The 25,000-nt window shown below is 35.8% G+C and overlaps 1 protein-coding gene and 1 pseudogene across 2 annotated transcripts in view; both read right to left on the minus strand.

The window, feature by feature from the left end:
• LOC136832763 (uncharacterized) overlaps nucleotides 1–25,000 on the minus strand; it is a 689,728-nt gene that overhangs the window by 185,817 nt on the left and 478,911 nt on the right. The window lies entirely within an intron of this gene.
• On the minus strand, nucleotides 15,995–16,113 carry LOC136832937 (5S ribosomal RNA; annotated as a pseudogene).

Consider the following 25,000-nt stretch of genomic DNA (forward strand, 5'->3'; position numbering starts at 1 on the left):
CAGCAGTTGCGCTTGGCACAAGATCACCATCACAACAAACATACTTTACATTTAACCTTGGAAGAATTGAAAGAAGAAGAAGAAGAACAGTCAGTGGTTTCGGATAATTCAGACTACAGCGTCTACGGCTATTACCATCGTGCTGTATAACTGAGGCAATAACCTTTATTGCTAACATGGGAGCACAGATTGCCCCTTCCATTTCACAACAAATGACACGTACTAGGGTTAACACGCACTGGCTATGACTAGTCATATCTCAACGTCCGTAGTATGTTTAAGATTTATTTTAATTCATACACAGACGATATTCCTCTAAGTACTGACGTAGAAAGCTATACGTGCATATCCACCAATACAATGGTTCCGTGGCGGTGTGTTGATTTACAGAGTCGCTAACATACGAGTGTGTGTCTTTTATGTAGTCCACCTCTTCGTGTTTCTTTTACTAAGCAGCAGGGTTTCCTTCGATATATATATATATAAATATATATATATATATATATATATATATATATATATATATATATATATATATATATATATATGTTTTGAGAAATAGAAAGTACGAAGAATAGTGTATCTTAAGGATAATTGCACGGCTATACAGATTCCAGATTTTGGCTATAGTGGTTAGGAAAGCCGGTATGAGGATGGTAATCAAAATCATGATTGCACTCTCCATCAAACGTAGATGAAATTATTTTTTCGATATGCTTTGGTCTTACCTTATTTTCGATTGCACATGCACCTCTTACTGAACCTGGCCCGATGATGTGCATTTCCTGTCTAATATTTGTTTCTCTTCATTCTGAAAATCCTTGGGATTTTGTTCTCAGACTTCACAGAGTGCTATGTAAAGAAAATAAGTAAATTCTATGAATATGGACACTGTATTGCTCTAAAGTGTTCTTAAAAACATGAATGCAAATTAAGTAAACGCCGGATAAGTGAATAAATGACTGATTGACTGACTGATTAATGGCTACTAAAACTGGCGTCACAACTATTCTGGGATAGCAAAGGACGTATGTAGTCCTGTATTGTCTCTTTTACAACTGAGAGCGAGGCAAAAACGCATTAAAGCGTTGCTCTCCTTTGAATAAATTAATATTACTCTTATACGGGTCTATAATAGAACACAATACTTATGCTTGAATGTCATTTACTGCAAAAGGAATAAGTTTTATCCCTGAATGAATTGGGTCAGCGCCTAATTGCGTGACGCTTATACAATTATACGTAAGAGTTTTGGAAATGCCAGCAAATTAACAATAATATAACTAAAATCTTATGGCGAAACATTCCGTTCAATGTCTTTCCAAAGGCCTTTTTAAGAAATTACTCCGTGACGTATCCACTGATATAACAGAACCTTGACTTTCGTGTTGACTTTGTAAAAGCCACAGCGATAAGGGGATGCTTATTAGCGTCAGGCGATTGCTTTCCTTTAATTACAATTGCCCCTTGTGGCTGGGTCTTTGGAGGAGAGGGGAGGTAGGAGGCACAGGAGATAAGGGGGGAAAAAAGGAAACGGTCGTGACACTCAATCCTGATGGGTTCTTTCACTGGCCATCTTCGAGAGAAGCGACTGGCACGTGATTGGTTTGACCTTTTGTGACTGACTTAATTTTGTCACGACTGGTTCAAGAGTGACTGAGGAATAAGGCAAAGCCAGGGGTTGCTGGGGGAGATGGGGGGGGGGGGGAACTGAGGCAGTTCAGGAGAACATACAAGAACAAAGGTAAAATGACCCCAACCTTAAAAGTCGAACGTTTTCCCTTTCAAATACACAGAGCAATTTCGAAAGAATACAAAACAGTTGTTGACACCGAAGGTCACACTGTTACGACGAAAGCTTGCTAAACGGAGATATACTCGCAAATCACTAGGCTCAAGGAGTTATTGTAATTGTTCATAAAACTACACCCGTCTGATTTTCAATTAAACGACAATTTGTTGCGCATTTTTCAAATCCCGTTATGCTTCATTCTTTATGCGTGTGGAAAAGTGAAAAAGCTTTAAAATTCGTAAACCCCGATCCTCTGATTTCAGATAAGAATAAAATGGAGTGAAACAAGATTTCTTTCAAAGTTCTACGCATGGAGATACAATCAATTCTTGCAAAGCATCTATATTTTGTTGAAGGTCGATGTGAAATAGTAACAAGCTACCAGACCTTCCTAGTACAATAGTCCAATTCCTCTTGCTCTTATTTGTAATTTAATTATAGGATTTAAATAATACTTTCTTCTGCTCTTCTTCTATATTACTTGAAGGTTGGAGGTTGATTCCATAATAAGCAAGTTTTGCAGTGATTCTTTAAGAAACGACGCTCTGGGAAATAATGCACTAGTATTGGCAGTCTTTATACTTAACGCTTGCACATTTAAAACCATAGGTATATTTAAACTTCTGTTACAATAATATATCCCTGTTTTCAATGTATGTACACAGGAACACACATTCACATACGCATGCAAACACAAGAGTAAATATTCATTTTCAGCGGAAAAGTCACCAGCATATGGCATAACAGTCCATTAGATTCATTCACCCACTATTGTTTCGCCAAGGAGCTACAAAATTTCCCTGAAACACAGACGTACACGATATCCATATCTTCTATTCCACGCGCCTGTCCCAAAAAGAGTTAACCTTCCGGAAAATATCAAGTCTTCTGGGACGTATCTGTAGACCTATGCCACCCTCCCCTTCCCCTTTTAAAACCCTGGTTACGACAACAGTCGTCTAACTACCAGGTATTTAAGTCACTACTTAGGTCACCAGAGTTGTCCATCTGCCCGTCCCCGCCTAGAGGCCGAATGTTATTCAAAGAACGACCAACTCAATTTCCCAGTATTTACAGAAATGGCAAATTTAAAGAGGCCCGTTATAAAAGCATATTCCTTTTTTACTGTTTTCATGAAAAATGTGTACGCAACGCAATACAAATAAATCTGGAAATATAACAATTCTAGTGTAAATACATATTTTGTAGTTCATAGTTGAAAGTTCAAAGTGTTTACAACAATTCATTTCTTGTACAGAGCAACATGAAGGGAAAAAGAACGAAAAATTGTAAGCCCTCGTCCATTTGATGGCAAATACAATATTCCATTAACTTTCAAATGAAAATTCCACAGGTACGGTCTTCCATTAAGTATTTCAGGGTAATAGCGGCTGCTGTTTCAAGTATTGACATTTAACAAAGATCCTTAACAAAAAACCATTAAACTCTTGTTTAACCGTTAGGCATGAAGTGGCCATCTCGCTGATGAGATGGCCAAGCGCTCAATAGATTTGAATTAGACGGGAACAACCTTTTTCCCCAAATATAACATCATTCAAAGAGGTCTTAGTAGGTCATTCCATAATTAGTTCGACGGCCCTGCTCCAATCACTCAAAGGGACCAGTGCACTTCGAATCTTTTGATCACTCTCGTATGACTTCTATTCGTTCGCTTCGGAATGATTTGTGAACGACAACCTGATTTTGACCTCGGAGAAGTGGAAAAGCTGTTACTGGCGCATTCAACATTTACCCCTGTAACTGATGAGCCCAGGATGGGAGTCTGCGCAAGCAAAAGGATGAGAGAAAGCCGTACCACCAAAGGCACTTCATAAATTTACAGAGAACCCTCTCGCGTGATCACTTCAACACCCTTTGCATTAATTTACTTGTCTCACAACCAACCTGGCACTTCCTGAGTACTAAGAAAAGTTCAAACTTATTCACTGTCCTCGATTTATGCAACCTGTTTTGGGCTCCCTCCTTCATTGGCTTATTTCTATAAATGACAAAACGATCTAAATGCATTCCGGCCCAGTACTTGTACCTCAACACTCTCCCATTACATTCTTATTAAGAATTTGCAGAACTTCAGTCTCTCACTTATCTATCTTAGAATATTCATTTAACTGCTCCAAATCTTGTTTCGTTCACGAATGTGAAAAACTATTTAACACTATGCAACAGAGTTACAGACTAAACATTCACAACATCCACTTGCATATAATGTCTTTCATCAGCTCAGGAGAAATACTACATATTCGAACAAATGACACTAAGGCGTGCTATGTCGATTCAGCAAAATCGTCTAAAGAAAGTTGTCCAGTCAAAGAGAGCAATTTCTGTACGCCATTCCAGACATCGTAAGAAAAGCAATAATTTAAACACCGCTAAGAATTCAGTGTTCATATCCAAAAGTGGCCGGTCCCATGCTAATAAAGATGCTCTAATATCCATTTATAGTTTCCAGCCGAAAAATTCTAAGCCCTATTCACAGACTCGGTTTGAAAAAAAAGGAAAACTCAGAATAGGTAAGTCCAATGAGATTTCACGGACACCGGAGTGGTTTCTTTTTCCGGTGTTATTCTTCTTTAAAGGGACGTTCTCTCGTAAAATGGTCTATTAAGCTTATCCCACAGCTATAATTAATGACTGATTTTTTTCTCTTCTGTTATATCATGCTTATCACGATGACGAATATTCTGATTGTTCCTTATTATGAAAGTATAATATTAATTTCAATAATAATAACAATAACAATAATAATAAGACCACAACCGCAACGCTTTCCATAAGGCAACAACAGGAAAGGAATGATAAAGCCTTACGATACTGGAATAAGTTTGGGGACAACTCATAATTTCTTGTTTTTTTCCTCTCTCTGGCTGAAACTTGCAGCATTTCCGATACAATGCCGTGCACATAAATCATTGTAGGGTTTGTGAATAAAATTATTGGAAGTTTCACTACATCAAATTACTATCGGTATGAGTTGATGCAGACTTAACAGATTTTACTAAAACACACTGTTCACTCAATATCAGTAAGACTTCCCGATTATAAGGCGCCGATAACCTTTTTGTTTACCGTAACTTTAATATTAAACAACAAATCTGTCAATAGTTTATAAACTACATTCCTTCATTCATGACGTTCAAGAACAACGGCAGTTTTGAATTAAAAGAATCCTTAGTATCAAACATGAGATTACAAATAAATCCCAAGGTAAAAATATAAATAAATTAATATATATGTATATATTACACACACACACACACACACACACACATATATATATATATATATATATATATATATATATATATATATATATATATATATATATATATATATATATCTTTGTCTTTAACATGAGCTCAGCAAAAGGCCTCTGTGAAAATCCTCCACCCCCTCATGTATTTCCCGTGCATTATCTTTGATAAATCTCCAAGCCTTCCATCTCATAGTTCTCTTCCATGCACGTCTGGGTCTTCCAGCTCTTATGGTACCCATGGTACCTATAGGAGCTCAGCTGACACTATCATATACTATTCTCCAAGGGGTGGTGCAAAGGACATATCCAAGCCATCTCCATCTCATTTTCATCGTCATTTCCCTTATGACGCCTCTTCTAACTATTCTGCCACTTGACTCCTAATGTTCTTGAAGATTTATACTCGAATCCACAAAATCTTTCAGATATAGTTTCACCGTCATGTCAGGTTTCATGTTTGCATGGCTATATAGACCTTGCTTGATTAATGTATAATCTTGCTTCCATTGCAATTTCAGGGTATTTGATTTTCAATTTTTATTCAGCCTTACTGAATTCCAACTAGAAAATCTTTATTAGATATCTTTATTTATAACTTGTTCCTTTCTCCCTCTAGTGTTATTTAATCCCTTTGTGCAGGCTCTGTCATCATTAACGTCTGTTATTCTTAGATTTATCCCGAGACCCATCTCTCCACAATTATGACGGGTTCTATTAAGCAACCTTTCTAAAACTTGGGGTGGTTTATTGATAAAAATTGTTTCAACTGCGTAATCTGTCAAATTCGCCATTTTTTTTTACTATACATTCATTACCCTATAGAAGAGAAGAATATACAATTTAGGCCGAAGGCCAAGCGCTGGGGCCTATGAGGTCATTCAGCGCTGAAAGGAAAATTGAGAGTAAAAGGTTACAAAGATGTAACAGAAGTAGAACCTCACAGTTGCACTAAGAAACAATTGTTAGAAGGGGATGGAAAGTAAGATGGAAGAAAGTCTATGATTGGAAGTACAGTAAAAGGAATGAAAGGGGTTGCAGCTAGGTGCCGAAGGGACGCTGCAGAGAACCTTAAGTAATGCCTACAGTGCACCGCCTGAGGTTCACTGATGGCAATACCCCCCCTACGGGGACTACCCTATAAACCCTACTGTCCAGTGCAAATCGACTTGATAAGACCCCTCAACATAAGTTTGTATCTGCTTCGTCCATGGGAAATATCATTTAGCTTTACATATTTACTGGGAATGCCATAGTGACGCAAAACCTTTCATAATATTCATTTGTGGAAGTTGTCAAAGACCTTCTTGTAATCAACTAAAGTCATCTACTGCACATTATGCGTTAACAAGAATATTCGATCTATGCGCCTAAAAACTGGCTTGTTCATCTTGAAGCATTTTATCAATTTCTTTCTCCATCCTAATAATTTTTAGCATAACGAATATTTTCATCACAACTAACGTGAGGGCCATGTCCTTTACAGTTACCACAATCAGATCAGCCACCTTCCTTTGGTTCGTTTTCTAGACTTCAAATTCCCAGGCTCTCTTTCCTCATTAGGCAGAAGTTTAGCCACTTTCTATTTAAAATCATCTCTAAAGCCAGTCAATCAAAGTTCAGTGTTTTCCATCCCCATTCTATTTTTCATTTTACTGATTCTACTTCAAAACCCGTGAATTCAAGCACTAGTACGTTGGGGTCTTCTTCACCTTCTGGAATATCAATCACAGTATCCACTTCACATATCTTATGACCTCACAAACGTGTTCCGCCATGGATTGTCTTTCGTCTTTTGTTATTACTAATCAGTCCCTTTTTTGACAAATATTTTACCATTTTAATATTCACCCGCGGATAGCAATAATTCTGTAGGGCTACCCTAACACCAATGCTTCTCCCTGAATGCACTGCCAAATATTCTCTCTTATTTTATTCTTGATCTTCGTTTAACTTCATTATCTACAATTTGGTATTAAGCATGTTCCCCTTTGCATTCCTGACCTCCTCCCTGGGATTTTCTGCAAGTGCTTTCTCCTTTTCTCTGATATCCAAGGACTCATTATCCCAAATCCCAGTACTGCTTTTCCAGCAAGCTGATTTGGCTTCTAGCACTGCAAAACTATTTCAACCTTCATCTTTAACGCTTGGTAATGACTGTAAACAGACAAAATATACACAATATATATGTATAATATATATATATGTGTATGTATGTATACAAAAGCTTTGCTCGTTTTCATAAACGAAACAATCACACTTCTCGAAATTTCATTATAAAAATTAAAAAAGACTCTCTAAAATAAGTGAATCCTCCTTTTGGATAAAACTGCTTTTGTATTCCCGTGTGCTACAAGGTTATATAGTGCAAGCAAGCATGCCGTTATGTAAACCACCGCAAATCTTAGGAGACTGAAGAATGTATTACATTACAGTGCATTCAATAACTATTTTCTTTTTAAATAATCTCTGCATATAATTTTACGAGAGCACAGTTTTTCCACATTCTTTACAATTTTCACAATGGTTTTATAACTCTAATATGGAATAAGGTTTTGTCTTCTTACCGACGAGAGAGAGAGAGAGAGAGAGAGAGAGAGAGAGAGAGAGAGAGAGAGAGAGAGAGAGAGAGAAATCACATAAAACGGTTTGTCTGATCTGAAACTGCAAGTCACCATACAGGATGTGGTAAGAAGGCAAAAACTATTGTGGGCAGGATGACTGGTGCAGTTCTTTGCCGTTTAGCTGCTTTTGGCGCTTTTACCATTCAGTCGTGACTTCGAGCATGTTAATTATTATACAGCAAAGTCAACTTACAGGAGTGCAGAAAATGATCTATCAGCGCATAACAATCCCAAGAATTTCCCAGTAAAATTGTACGTCCATTATTGTATACATACCAACCATGGTAGGTTTCTTGGGCTCTCACATCAAGATTCTGTGACTGCCAAGGTGATTTGAAATTAAGACAAATCTATTTAAGTCTAAATCCCATGAGAAAAAGAAAGAACAAAAAGTGCGAATGATGACGGATAATTTAAGAGAACTTAAACCCCTAAGGGGAGCGACTGGTCTATCTCATATGGCAGAAAATGTTATGGTCTATCTCATATGGCAGAAAATGTTATGGAATTCAATTACTGCATAAAAGCTAGAGCAACGGACCTACAATCCTATAACGAAATCAGACAGGCGTGCGAACAGTCTTTTTCGAAATTGCATGCATGGCAGGAAGGCACAGAGTTCCTCAGGAACCAAAGTTCCATGAAACTTTTGAAGTACCACTATTCCAGAGAGGTAGGTGGAGGAAAAAAAAAACGATGCACTCACTAATTGTTCAAAAATACGTTGGAAAGCCAAATCGTGTAGGAGACTACTTTCCTCCTTGAATGCATGATCAAATATGGTTAATTAACAATATGTATCATATGTTGCTTGTTCTTTAAGGACCTGTTTCGATTCCAAATATTCCTCTGAATACTCATATTTCGAAGGGATCGGTAATCATAAGCGTTATTTATTAGTACCTAACTCAACCTATGCTATCACAAAATTCTTTACCTAATCAGCTCTCCCCCTGAACCCATCTACCTTAGATTTCCGTCCACTAAAAGCCTACTGGACATATTACTAAAATTTCCAATGAATTAACATTAGCCTAAACACTAGTTGCAGTTCAAGGCGGAATTCAACATAACTTCAGAGAATTAGGAATCTGAATATTAATTGAAAAGGTGGCGATAATAAGGAAACCTCAAAATACGCTGCACACACCCACACAAAGGAAGAAATAAAACTTAATGTCCCCACTACGTACTGCACACTTCCTAAGAGTAAACCTGTGCGTCTCCTTTATTACTCCGGCGTCGGTGACCCTGGTAGTTGTAACGCCAGATAACCCACAATTAATCAATCCTTTATTACTTTTCTAGAACTGTTAGTGCTTACCTTATTCCAAAACTCCTAACTTATGTGCGCATGTAAAATATTCAAGGCATACATAGGTTCTATCTGTGTTTTGCCTAAAGGTTTGTAGAGTACAAATATACAACTACGTATGCTTATCAATACGCTATAAGAGTTAGTTAGTTATAAATGATTTGTTTAACCAGACCTCTGAACTCTTTTAGGGTTCTTCTCGGGCTGGGAAAAGAATGGGGGAAAGAGTACATAAAAAAATTAAGTAGTTAACTAAATAAATAAATAATAAAAAAAAAGGGGGAGGGGAATTAGAAAAAAAAGGGGGGGGAAGATTATATTTTACTTATCAATTTAATTTTGTTTAGGAAGAGAATGATATTATTAATTGAAAAGTTATTACTTTCTGCTAGAATATCCTTTATTGATTTATTTTGTAAATAAGTCTTTCTTTCATGATGCCATCTGGGACAGTCAATCAAGATGTGTTTGATTGTTACTGGGATGTTACATCTTTCACAAGTTATTGGATTTGTGTGCGGAGTTGACATCAGATGACCATGTGTGAGTCTGGAGTGTCCTATTCTGAGTCTTGTTAAAATAACCGTATTACGCACACTTCACAATATGTTACAAATTATATATATATATATATATATATATATATATATATATATATATATATATATATATATATATATATATATATATATATATATATATATCTCTCTCTCTCTCTCTCTCTCTCTCTCTCTCTCTCTCTCTCTCTCTCTCTCTCTCTCTCTCTCTATATATATATATATATATATATATATATATATATATATATATATATATATATATATATTAAAGTATATGTATGTAGTATATCTGTGTAAACAATAATGCTAGAGCACATAAATATCTTAAATAGAATTTGACATAAAAGGAAAAAAAAATACTAAATGATTTGCTGAACACTACTAAATACAAACAAAGAGCATCATGATCAAAACATCATCCCGCGCCATAAACTTTTCGACAATCATTACGATTCCCCTTTGATACTCTTCGGTTTTATTCCAGCACACGAAAAAATCTCCTACGACAAAAAACAGGGTTCATTAATGCACAAACGCAAACAGACACTTCATTAAAAAGCTATTTGCTATCTATAATAAACATAAATTACGAAAAAACGAAAGCGGTCTTTGATAAACTCTTTGTCCCTACAGGACTGCAGCTGTCTGTCTTTGGCCACATTCGACATTAAACAGTAAAACGAGAGCTGCCTTCGTTTTGGGCGAGAAACATCACAAAATTTGGTTAACTTTTTCATCTCCCGGTCAATCGTTAGGCATCATTAAACTTCTTATCGCTAAGATAATTTTAAACATCAAAATATAAATGTCACTAATAACGGTATATTTTGATTACCCAGACTGGTTTACTTATATAATCTGGCGTGACGGAGACGATGGCCATTGTCGTTGTACTTGAACTATATCAGTTATCGGCTACGCCATAGACTCGGAGGGACTTGAGCCTCTCGATTCTCTTCAAGGCTCGACAACCCATCTTAAGGGCTTCATTATAAAATTAATGCCATCGCACGAACTGTACTACTTTCCCAGCATGCCCTAAGGAAACTGGAGTCTGGTTCAGGGCATCATCCCTCTTGGACTCAATTTATTTGGGCCCGCTTATATTTCTTTCTCAATCTGAATAAAGGAAATTTCATTTACTTTATGACTGGCACAGGCTTTCAACAGCACTCGTCTTCCTAGATTTTGAATTCGACACAGTTTCAACTGTTAACAAATATATTTCAGATTAAAAAAAATGTCTTTCTTTGCGTTGTGCATAATATCAGTCTACCTTTTTTCCGTAAATATCAGAATAACTTTTTGCCTCCGATAATAGCAGCGTCCTTTCCTAGGAAGGAGAGTTTGGTGACTAGGAGGCCAAGAATAATTCAAGGTTATGGTTAACATGTTAGAGCTTTCTGAACAAAATGGCGGCACGCTGAGCTTTCCTGACAGTGGATTCTGAAGCTTTTGTTTTTCTTTAACTAGTAATATGAGCAAATGACATTTCAGTCTTCTGCAGCATGAATGTTTACAAATTTCTAATAATAATAGTATTGGTGAAGTAACCCATAATGATGTCAGTGCAAATAAATATTAAAAATATATATAAAATGAGAGCTGTCGAGAACCTGCCTGAGAAGGAGAATCGAGCAGGTTCTCAAAAGCTTTCATTTTATATATATTTTGAATATTTACTTACATTTTGGATTACTTCACCGGTTTAGTGACTCGTGCGATTATGAGATTTTAAAAATAATAAAAATAATTATAAAACGCAATGTGCTTATAAATACACAGTTTTCTGAACTCGACCTCTCCCACCACCGTCACATATGTAAGTAAGCTTCGGGAGGAGACGTGACGTCTAGGGTCGGACTTTGCTGTTTCGACCCTCTTATATTAACATTGCTTTTAACAGTATTGGTACACTAGTAACGATGTATGTTCGCTGTGACCTGCTAAATTCTTACCGTTCAGTGGCCAGGGGCGTTCCTAGACATTTTGGGGTCCGGGGGGTAGTCCCATTTGGTGGCCCCTCTTATGGGGTGGGAGGCAAGCTAAGCGAGCCAATGAAGCTGGGGTTTGAGTGGGGGGAAATGTTTAGAATATGAGCAATTGTAGGATCATTTTAAAGGCACTTGTAAATGCAAATTTCAGAAATTTAGCTTGTCCTGTCATAGCAGCAATGGTTAAATTTCGCATTTTGGGGTCCCCCCCTCACTTTGGGGCCCCAGGGGGCGATTTCAAACAGCTCCCCCCCCCCCCCCAGCAACGCCACTGTCAGTGGCCGTTGTATGATAAGAATGACAGTCAGTCATCTCACACTATACCTTACTTTAATGGCAATTGCATATCCATTCCATGGTATTTGTGATTAATGGCGAGAAAACAAAAGAGAAAAGAAAACAGACATACAAATTTAATAATTTTGCAGAACTTAAATATAAGCTCATCCTTAATAAGACTAAATTTAACACCCAAACACTAGAACACCCACACGCAGTATTGCCTTCACGGCGTCCATGGAAATTCAGTTAGTTCAACATGGAAGGATTACGTCACCATTTGCTGCTATTTATTCGTCTCTTTGTTAGTAAAACTAAGCAAAACATTACGTCTTGATTTTTGCGAAAACTTGACCTCATGCGAGACCCCTGACTGACAGCGAGCGATTACATATTGATAGGATAATCAGCCTTTAATTTGTGGTGGTGCTGGGGGGGCGGGGTTGGAAGGAGAAGTGGATTAATGGGGGAGGGGACATGCCTGACTCTCAGATTTGTCAAAGGTTTTCTTTGCAGTCTTCGTAGCCGTTTACACTAATAGCCAGTGATCAGTGGATATCAAGTCTCAATTTCAGCTTTCCTCGAGATAGAACGAACTAGAATTTATGCTAATGTTTGACTGAATAATTTCCATGGCTGAAGGTTGGCACAAATTTTATACATCTTTACGAAAAACAATAATGTTTTTCTTTCGACGCGAGTTTTTAACCACAACGATTTTTCATTTGTGGTTCTGGTACTATGCCGATCTGATGTTCATGACACTGGTGCAGAGATTAGTGGTGGCACCCAACTCGCTGATAGTGGCTAATGTATGTTAATGCGTTACGTTGCAGAGGGATGTAAAGATGGGTGTACCAGGATTATGGATATACTTGGATACGTAGCCCTGAAAGCTATCCCAAGGTTTCGAATATGAAATCAGGATAAAGCCTTTTACACATGTATATATAATTATGCATATATGTATATATATATATATATATATATATATATATATATATATATATATATATATATATATATATATATATATATATATACACATACATACACACATGCACACACACACACACACACACACACACACACATATATATATATATATATATATATATATATATATATATATATATATATATATATATGTGTGTGTGTGTGTGTGTGCCTGTAGGTATATATAACTTATATGTATTCCACACATGCATAATTCATGTTTATTTAAGATAACAATTTACTACAAAAGTCTTATAACAGCGGAGAATGAAAAATTCCCAATCATCAGTTACGTGAATAGTGAATAAAGCTATCATCAGTTCTTCATACTCATCTATTTATGTTTATGATCCGCAGTTGGCGATACACAAGTGCAGTCTTGATAATCAGAGGCTCAAAAGCTTTTCTCTTGCAGAGCTAATAAAAAAAATTACATTTGCACAAAATATTCATTACGGAGTATCTCTCTCGGAAAGGCGTTACAGTCAGAGCCGGTGATGCAACAACAACAATAATAACAATAATAGTAATAATGATAATGATAATGATAATAATAATAATAATAATAAAATAATAACAATAATATATATATATATATATAAACCACTAAGCTTAATACGCTACATAGTGCGAAGTACTGTGAAATACGCTATTCTATCAGCATCTTATATATATCTGTATCTCTAAGATAACCTTATATTTTGGTGATGTCAAATTTGTCCGTATGTCCAGGAATCTTTTCCAATAACAGTGGAAAACTACCAAGGCCAGTGACGCAACTGATTCGCAATTACTGCTCTTTTGAAAACACGAGAAGCAAACGGTGAAGTCACTGTCTTAGAATGGTCATATGCCAACTGCGACATTGAATGGGAAACCCACAAAGGCCAAGGTTTCCATGAAAATGTAATGGAGGCTGGGAGTTAAGCAATAAAGGAAGGTCACACTTCTAAAAGAGCTCAGCTTTAATAATCATAGAGGCTTCTCTCTCTCTCTCTCTCTCTCTCTCTCTCTCTCTCTCTCTCTCTCTCTCTCTCTCTCTCTCTCTCTCTCCTGGTTTCTGTCGATAAAATATTGTACACTCTGAGCATTTATGTCAATGATTTTCTTACGACCTTCGTTTTATATTAAAAAAGAAAAATATTATAACCTCTGTCTTTGTTTCTACCTGTTGGCACATCCTGAAAGGCATCATTACTACTACTACCACCACTGCTAATACTACTATTATTACTATTACTGATAATAATAATAATAATAATAATAATAATAATAATAATAATAATAATAATAATGATTTGGAAGAAACAGTTATGAATTATTATATACCTCTTCACTGTTATCTTAGGGAGGGTCTAAATCCTTCATTCATCTCCACAGAAATATTAAATTCTATCTATAGATCAAATCTAATATACTTAATCAGTTAATAAGAATTACGAATCATATACATCCATTTTCTAAGAAATATCCATCTCACCTGCACACATTGTTTGAGGAAAACCTGAGAGAGAGAGAGAGAGAGAGAGAGAGAGAGAGAGAGAGACTTGCTTCATCAGACACCAAACAACTGCGTCTTGACACTTGACTTTCAAGATGTACGTACATCAACCGGAGGGAATAGCAAATAGAAGGCAACTCGACACAATACATCTTTGTTGATCCGGTGACCTCTGACCTACGCACTCTGAAGTGACAAGAGAGACCGCGAGTCCATATTCAACCTGACCCTTGTAGCAAAATCTTCGGGAGACGGAGAAGGAAAAAGCTACAGACATTTCTAGACAAAAGGTACGAGTCAATCATGATTTCTGAATTCCGAGTCAATCATGATTTCTGAATTCAAATTCAATTCGAATTCAAATCAAGTAACAATGGTGTCTACAGCAAGTATACATGAACACAAGACATGAATTAACGATGTCTATTGTATTCACAGTGAACTCATGTATTACATGAATAACTTTGTGTATACAGAATAAATCTTCAAATAACCCCACAAGAGATAAAGAAGAATAGGCATAAATAAGGTTGATGATGCGATCCAAGTCATGCCAAAATATCAGTTTGGTTAAAGTAATAAAATAAATTGTTTCGAAACCGAACCGATTCTACAGTAGATCTCCTGACCTCAAAATAGATACTTTAAATATTCAAGAAACCCATAACTGTTTTAATAGCCATTAAAAATATTCATAAATTTTGAAAAGTGACAATTCACGCTTTACAGGATAGCAACAACTGCTGCGAAGTAAAACAAGAGAGAGAGAGAGAGAGAGAGAGAGAGAGAGAGAGAGAGAGAGAGAGAGATTCAACAGGTGGAGCTCTTGCTGAATTACAAGCCAGTCGAATGGTGTCTGCTCCACTTGAAAAGCAACGCATAATTCAACAGGCGATGCAACACTGATGACTTAAACTTGTCTGACCGACTCGAGGAATACCGAGTGCGAGTATGTTGACTCTTTGGATGTTCCTTGAGACTGAATAACGTTCGTCCTCCTTGGAAATCTAATACGTGATTGATGTGCAGTACAAGTGTTCGTCAATAAATTTATTTTCACTACATTTATGTCAATGTCCACATACATTTCCAATCAAAATCTTAATCTCACCCACCAACCACCCACACACACACACACACACACACACACACACACACACACACACACACTTATATATAATATACAGTATAATATATATATATATATATATATATATATATATATATATATATATATATTGAATTGAATTTCAAGTCACTGGCCTCTGTCTGCTCGTTCCATGTGAATAGTTTCATGTACTGAAATTATAATATATATAGATGTATGTATGTATACATACATATATATATGTATATGTATATATATATATATATATATATATATATATATATATATATATATATATATATATGTATATATATCACAATTTCAGTAGATGAAACAATTCACTCCTAACAAGCACACAGGGGCCAGTGACTTGAAATTCAAGCTTCCAAAGAATGTTGGTTTCAACCTCCCACCGCAGACCCCACACTGCAGCAGTAACTGATCATGATACAGAGCCAGTGATTTTCCATCGCCCTGGGGGAAATGCGAACCAGCGACGTCTGAGTGGCATTCCACGACAGTAACCACTACACCAGCGGACCAGCAAGGCTAGACGCCAACAGCATCTGGTGTCCCCAGGCAGTCACCCGTCCAAGTACTGACCAAACCCAACGTTGCTTAACTTAACTGATCGGACGAGAAGCGGTGCTTTCAACGTGGTGTAGCCACACGCTTTTGAGTATTAAACTCCAGAAATAGACGAATTCTATACCGTGGCCAACATCTCCCTCCCACCACTGGTCCTCGTATGTGTGAAAAATGAAGGTACTGCACAACGTACCAAGTGTCGAAGCCTGCCTTCTCGACCTTTTCTTATATACATATATATATATATATATATATATATATATATATATATATATATATATATATATATATATATATATATATATATATATACATATACTGCATGTATATACACACATATATTATGTATATATATACACTACTCACACACACACACACACACACACACATATATATATATATATATATATATATATATATATATATATATATATATATATATTTATATATTACAGGCTAGGTACTAAACCCTTTCAAGTATTGCGTACACATCTTCGGGGAACAAAGCGATACACGAAAGCCTTTGGTCCCTGTCCTTAAATTTCTCTTTTCTGGTGGTCTTCTAAGTATATGCTCACATGTACCAGTTGTATGAGTTATTGATAATTATAATATATATATATATATATATATATATATATATATATATATATATATATATATATATGTGTGTGTGTGTGTGTGTGTGTGTGTGTGTGTGAGTATATAAGAACACGAACGTATACATATACACATGTATATATATATATATATATATATATATATATATATATATATACACATATACTCGTATATATGTGTGCGTGTGTAGCACTCTGGAACATTGCTATAAAACTTTACTTATCCAGATTACCCTACTTGGTTACAACGGAATGCATATCAATTTTAGAAGCATATCATTACTGCGGTAAACCAATTTATTATTACAATGGAATGTTGCCAGATAATAACGTCATAAAAATTGATCATTGTTTGAAATTTCTGACAGACGTCGAATTAGTGACCTTTTATTTAACAGTAAAGGCTTAAGCATATTATGAGAAGACTGCAGAAATGACTCAAATCGTTGAACGGGGCAAACAAAGTCACCTAAAATCGGCGAGCTATGAATGGGCCAAGGATATCTGGGTCTGATGTGCATACTTTCATGATGTCCCTATCTACATCTAACTATGAGGAGTTGTATTAATTTGATCAATACAGAAATGCAACCTTCTTAAAATCGGGCATTTAGTGCATCCAACAATGTCTGCCAGTCTTCACTCCTATCCCATGTCTGGAGCTCAATAGTTTTCTACACTTTCCTAAACACAAGGAAAACCTCATTTTTACTACGCTCTCTGTTGTAACAAATCTGCCAAATCAAGTGTTGAATAACGCAGTTTACTATATTGTAAACTAACGTAAAATTACTTATCTCACATTTTTCCGGCAGCTAAAACTAAGCGTACTCATTATGAGGATAAGTTCAAGGAGTTTGCTGCAGAATAACCATAGTATTGAGAGCCTCATTCTTACTGTATTAAATTTTAATATTCGAATGCGCGTACAATCAAGTGTGGAAGGATTCATTAACATCACTGTAGATCATTTATATGCCATGGAGGTCTAATTTGGGTGCATACAGTTTTATTGTCTAATACTGTCTAATAATCAACACGAATGGAGAATCTATCGTCAAGCTTGTTAATGTACATATGTATTGCTGCAATTCATTACGGTGAATTATTCTTGTAACTACATTACATATACCATATTTGTCTCAGTTCCTAAATTAACATATTAGTATACATTAACAATAATTCCTATGCGTCCCCTTGTACAGTTAAATATAATTATTTGGATGTTTTTCTTTAGATTTTAACTGTCGAAGTAATAATACATTTTGGAGATTCGATTCCGAGTTAGGAGTGACTTTGTATCTGGTAAAGCTTTTGGACGTTACTGTGAGAGAAAAATAAATTGAAAATTATTTTTGTGAAAAGGAAGCATCACCCTGTTTTGCATCTCCATTTGACGGCTGATTTCATTAGGTCTAAATGTAACTACCTCGTGCATAATGAGTACATGTCAATGTACTTTGCAGTTCATTAACTAAATGTGTTAATGCCTAAAAGAGTACATATCGACAATGACACGGCACCATGGAATGCACAGAGTTTTATCGTAACTGTACGTAAATATACTACTTTAACAATTGTTTTAATTCTTTTCATGATACGCAATGTTACAAACTTGGAAAAATCCACAACAGAAATGCAAACAGTTTTGGATATTGAAACACTTAATGACCGTCTCCCCACATAATTATCTATAAAATAAAACTATGTATAACCTAACTTAGCCCTTAATGCCAAATTTTAACTTTTGTTTTGCAAGATAATCTACTAATCTACCTTCAGCTCGTTAAGAGTAGTTAATTCCACTACATATCTACTCGTAGCTAATCAAGGAAAGGGTAAGCTGCACTTTATTAATTATTCCATTTAAGGAGATAATCTCAGGGGTAATGATATTAAGAGTGGTTTGATTCAAATGAAGATCTGAGCTAAATAACTCTTGATGTTAATACCATCGCCAAAGTCGAGTGCATTTCATTAGGTCTTAATCACTTACGTTGGTTCTGCAGGCTTTGTAGCAGCACTGACATCCAACTTGTTATTTGCCCGCACTGAGATCGACCTTGCCTCTACTCTTTTCCTTCCAAACCTTTAGTAAGATTACAGTCTTAAGCTTTAAATCATGAGATATACACGAATGGGCATTTCTCTTTAAAGTTAGTTCCTACGACCAGTGTAACTTACCAAATCATATATTTATTTACATTATATATACAGATAGACGGACAAACAGATATACTAAACACGTACATACATACACACAAAACACACACATATATATATATATATGTGTGTGTATAAGAATGTATATAAAATACACAAAATTAAGTGCAACCATTCCTCTTCTGATGTATGCGGGGAATAAAGGGGGAGCTCATGTAAGGTTACTTAACAATAGAGACAACCATGGAATGACACCTTGGTGTTAAAAGCTAGCAAACACACACTCACGGGTGCGTATTTACATCTTTTAACAGTCTATCTAGAACTTATATTATGTTCTTGACAATTTAATTTGAACACATCCATTTTCAGACTACTTGGATAATTTTTAAAATTCTTAAAGTTTCAAAATATCTTTAGTAATTTTCCTCAGTGCGTGCCAAGCATCGATACTGAACTGTCAATATTGCCAGAATGTACGGGATGATTTTCCTCTTTCGTTTGTTAAAAGCAGCAGTTTCAATAGTTTTCTAATCTCGTCCCTGTGTTCTCGTTTTTTTGTTCAAAATCTATGAAATCCCCCACGAGAAGATTAACATATATTCCACAGGACAACTGATAAATAAGCAGATTTATAACTACGGTAATTCTTCAGACGATGCTAGCAGCTTTTCAGCCCTTAAATTATTTTGCACTCACTATTTTACAGTTTTTAGTTGGGTAACGCGAAAAGTGCTGTCTTGACTTGTATGGGCCATCACAAGAAGACATTCGTCATCAAGAAAGGCTACTTTTCTTTATCTGTGAAGACAATTCTTGGGTTTTCTCTACTGCACCTTTTTTGAAATTAACACTATTTGTATTCCGAAGACTATGGTGTATCGTTTCTCCGAAAATGTAATATATTTCTTTTCTTGCTTTGTGGATTTGAAATCCTTATACATATACAGTAAATATATATATATATATATATATATATATATATATATGTGTGTGTGTGTGTGTGTTGTGTGTAGAATCTACTGGTCACTTTTTACCCGATACATATGTAATTGTAATAGCCATAATGCCTTCTTAACTTTCTCGAATTCTTCGCGCTTTTTTTGGATACGCTTGTCACTACAAAGCCTTGAGATACAAGTGCAAGAAATATGAAGAAATTCTGTTGTCGACAATGGTACCTCTTTCTGATTATGGGACCCGGGTTTGTTTCCCGCTACTGGACATCAGAATTTCTTCATATTCTTGCACTTGGATCTTAACACTTTGTAGTGACAAGTGTATACAAAAAGAACGCAAAGAATTCGAGAAAGTTAAGAGGGCATTGTAATATTACAATTACACACACACACACACACACACACACACATATATATATATATATATATATATATATATATATATATATAATATATATATATATATATATGACCTTAAATATCCGTATCGACTTTTCAACATTAACTTCTTCATGAAACATTCTTCAAATACTTCACCCTCAGGAAAATAAAGATCAGCTGTTCTCCCTTCGAAATTACAGTAGTTACACTGACATTCCATAAAACCTCCCACGCAGTGAAATCTACACGAAAAGTCATATGTAAAATGCCGGGCACTGGAATTCCTGGAAGCTCCCAATACCCGCCGAGTGTTTACGAAATACTTCAGAAATGATGTGTCTCGAATATCTGACAATACTTATCGCCTCTCTGCTGAATCGCTAATCCGCGGCTCTTATAACCTAGCGTTATAGCCTTGATTTACTGGCCTTCGATCTGTTTCCTGTTTGTGGCTGCCGATAATGTAGGTGGTGGAAGTGTCCTGAATGCTTTGCTTGTTTGTCTCCATTCATGACACCGTCATAAAACTTCACACGGCAATGCGTTTGAACGTTATGAGATTTTCATTAATTCAGCTCCTCGCTCTTGAAATCTAAACCTGACTCTGGCTCTTTTTGCCGAAAGAAATTTCCCTTTAGAAGCCGAAATATCGAATCTTAATTGCTGAAAATGCGGGAGAACCCTGTCTTGCAGATAAACTCAGCATTTTTCTTATTCGAAAATCTTGAAACGATATATATTTAAAAAATCAAAATACATAACGATCTGAAATGTCACAGAAGCAGTTTCCGCAATCAAGACACACCTGTTACTCCTCATGGTTTCTACTTTGAAAGAGAACATAATAAAATGAAATTAAAATAAATATATCATAGCATTCAAAAAACAAAGTTATCTTGCTAAGTTTTTTTCTTTCTGGGCACATAAAATATACCGGATTCGAAAGACTGGAGGAGTCAGTCCACCACACCAGCCACGATTCATATTATAAGTAGCAGAAATGGAAGCGCTTAGCGAAAACAATGATAAAATAAAAAACACACATACACACACACACACACACACACACACACACACACATATATATATATATATATATATATATATATATATATATATATATATATATATATATATATATATATGTGTGTGTGTGTGTGTGTGTGTGTGTGCCTGAATAAGGATGTCCATAACAATACACAAATATAATAAAGAAACATATTTCATGAACAGCTATCTCCCTCTACTAACAGGCAATGGATTGAAAGGTGCAATGGGAAATTTATATTTATAGATACAGTATATATGTAAATATATATATAAATATATATATGTATATATATATATGCATATATATAGAGGTATAAATTATGTGCGTGTATGTGTATGTGTGTGTGTGTGTGTGTGTGCGCACAGATGCAGGTCAATAAAAATTAGGAATGTTTATTGACCACAAGCCACGCGTTCGAGATTAGGTGAGCACTCTCGCAGGATTATCTCTTTCAATCTTCCTTGATGCCCTTTATAGAAATATGTCACTGACGGCATCGAATTCCCAAGATCATTGGGAGACATTCACTGTTTGTTCGTTTGATTTAAGACGGATTTTAAGATCTGACCTCTGAGCCAACAGATTCGAATTATTTGTATAACTGGAGATCCCCGATTATGGTGTCCGTATTAGACTGAATGTTTACGTGGAATAATTCTCCCGGTCAGAAATTTACCAGTAAAACCTGTGTAAGATTTGTCACAGTCTTTGGAATTTTGTTTTTGTTGACCAGTAACTACAGTTTTATTGACAGTATTCAGACAACTAAAATAAAGCTTCCTAGACTAGCACGTCCTGTGGTAAGAATTATCTTTTTTATTATTGTCATATGATTTCATGACTGTCTTTCTGGGCGTATCTTGTGGGGTACAATAGATAATAATATTGATGGATTTGTTGAACGCTTTCTCAAACACGTAACCAGGCAGATTAATCATATTTTAACTAGACATCATGGTAATTGAAAGAGTGAATGTACGATAATCCAAAAGTAAATCTTCGACAGACACTTAATTTTTATTCTGCGTTACCGATCTAGAATTTCATGCTTCGTATTGAGTTAAATTTGGAGAAAAATTCCTGAAAATCGTCCCGAACTAGCATTCCAAAAAGTTGAAATCTCATCAACGTATCTTATCCAAACCCTGTCCTTGGATTTCATGGGATTTATTACTACCGTTTCACAGTACTTCATATGCAAATTTGCAATCACTGAACTCAGAGGGCTGCCCTTACTGCAGCTAAATTTCTTTTCGTAAGCAGTTTCTCCTAATGAAAATACTTTGCTGCACACGTGATTCTATGTTTAGTAGAACTGTGTCTGCCTGACAATACAGTTTTGTTCGGAAGAACATTTGTCGTTAAATTCCAAAAACCTACCGCTCAGATGTGGAAAAACCGTCGCTGCTTGTCTTGTAACTAAAACATAAAATATATAGGCGTTAATTCTAAATTGACCTACCACAAAATGATTGGTTGATAGTTAATAAAAAATAAGTGATGGTAACTAACGTACAAGCGCATGATCCAAAGAAAATACAACCATTTCATAACTATTCATATCAAGCCCCGAATTCAGTGCAGAATCCTAATCCTCATTCTCAAGTAGCATTGCGTGACAACATTAACTTTTACAAGCCGCAAACGTCTACCTGTTTCGCATTACTACAAACAACTGCGTCTTAAAAAGTAGCAGAAAGCTCTGTCTTTCAAAACCGCAATACCTTTTCCCGTGATTACCTTTGTCTTCGATGTAAATGTTCTTGTCAGGAAACCCCAGTAATTCTCATAAGCCAATATATTAAATGATAATAGGCACTGGTTTCGTAAACCCACTGACTTACACCGTATTTGTAATTGTGAGAAAGTCCAAAGTTTACATTTCGGAAGATTTCTATTAGATTCATCCTATTCATCATTTATAAAATGGACTTAATTTCTGATGGGAGTTGGCTGTCATATAAGGGAATTCTAACATCAGAATGAAATTCTAAAAGCCTTGTCTAAGAAAAAGTTCGTTCTCTAGTGAAAACAATCACAAGACAATTATTTGATGAACAGTTGCGACAATTTGTAAGTCACAACGAAATCTTCATGACAGTCTCCATTGTTCTCTTAGGCAAAAATCAATAATATTTTTTCTTTTTTCCCAGAAGAAAATAAATCCACGTTTCTTCTTAAATCTGACTCTAGCCAAAAGAAGCTGCCTAGGCGTTTATTCGTTCTGTTTATGAGAGTAACAGGAAGCTAGCTGCCAGATGTTTGGCCTTCATTATTCTAAAATGAAAGGCCTTTGCGCACGTAAGTGCTGTGGATATGAAATGAGGCAAGAAGTCATACGTTCGTCGAATCCAAAGGGGAAGGAAAGAGAATGAAACTTGGCACTGCAGATGGCTATAAACCTGCCTTTGAAGGTATGAAGATTTTAAGATAAAACGGAAAGGAAGCAGTAAGTTTGTTTCAAAGTCTGGCAGCAGAGGGGACAGACGTCACCAAACCATAAGACGCACGGATTACTAATTGCAACATAGTGAATGTGACAAAACCCTGACCCCTGAGCTACATTCGAGTACAAGCCTGCAGGAATGTTACGTGCGCATGTCTTCTTTGAGAGTCACATAATTACATTGACTCATTTGCAAGTAGAACTATTATTGAAGCCGGCGACAACGAGACACTGAAATGGAGGGCTGAATTGTGAATTAAATCAATTCATCCGACTTCCACGGAGAATCGGCAACAAAGTGAATGATTCAACGAAAGGAAATGTCACCAGTAAGGTTAAATTACGAGACAAATGTGTGTGTGTGTGTGTGTAGGAGAATTTGGCATGTCCCGTTAAAACCCACAGCCTCTGTTGACCTAAGCAGTAGATTAAGCAGCTGGTAGTTAGTCAAACATGACGAAGAATAAACAATTGTTATGAACTGGAAAGATACCACCTTCTGTGGTCAACCCTAAGGTGAAAAAAGCATCAATCTTACACACACACACACACACACACACACACACACACACACACACACTCTCAAATATATATATATATATATATATATATATATATATATATATATATATATATATATATATGTATATATATATACATATATATATATATATATATATATATATATATATATATATATATATATATATATATATGTTTATAATGTGTGTATCACGTAAAAATCAGACTGAAATTAAATAATGTTACAGCGAGTAGCAGTTCAGGACAGCACCGCAAAATGAAAGCGTAGACGTAAACGGTATTTCTCTTTGAAAATGTATATTCCACAGGAGAACTACCGGAAGAGCACAGGCGTCGCGTGTCAGTTTTCACACAACGTTTAGCTAAAGCTACTGAAGGTAAGTTGCTACTCAGCTAAAACGCCTAAAAAGTTTTTTTTATTTTACACAAAACACTTAAATTCAAGTTCTGTAACAGATTGAAGACCAAGAAACACTGTTATATGGCCTGATGGGTGATCATATTTCTTTATGGTAATAATTGCAACCATCAAACCCTTACGGCTTTAGCCTCAAGTGAAGCCTAATTGCGTTGGTAAGTATAGAGACCACATAAAGGATAGACATGAGATGTTCAGCCAAACTGAACAGTATGTGTTTGTTTACAAATACTCCCAGACCCACAGAAACCCCATGTAATAGCACCCCTGACCTTTTACTGATGGCATTGACATTTGTCATGAAATACATAGCAAGATAAAAGTGTTTTACAGTACACTAGAATTCGAGAAAAATACTGTCTGAGCTGTTCATGTTAAAATTGGTTAGGGA

This window comes from Macrobrachium rosenbergii, chromosome 50 (assembly GCF_040412425.1).
Source record: "Macrobrachium rosenbergii isolate ZJJX-2024 chromosome 50, ASM4041242v1, whole genome shotgun sequence".
NCBI classification, from domain to species: domain Eukaryota; kingdom Metazoa; phylum Arthropoda; class Malacostraca; order Decapoda; family Palaemonidae; genus Macrobrachium; species Macrobrachium rosenbergii.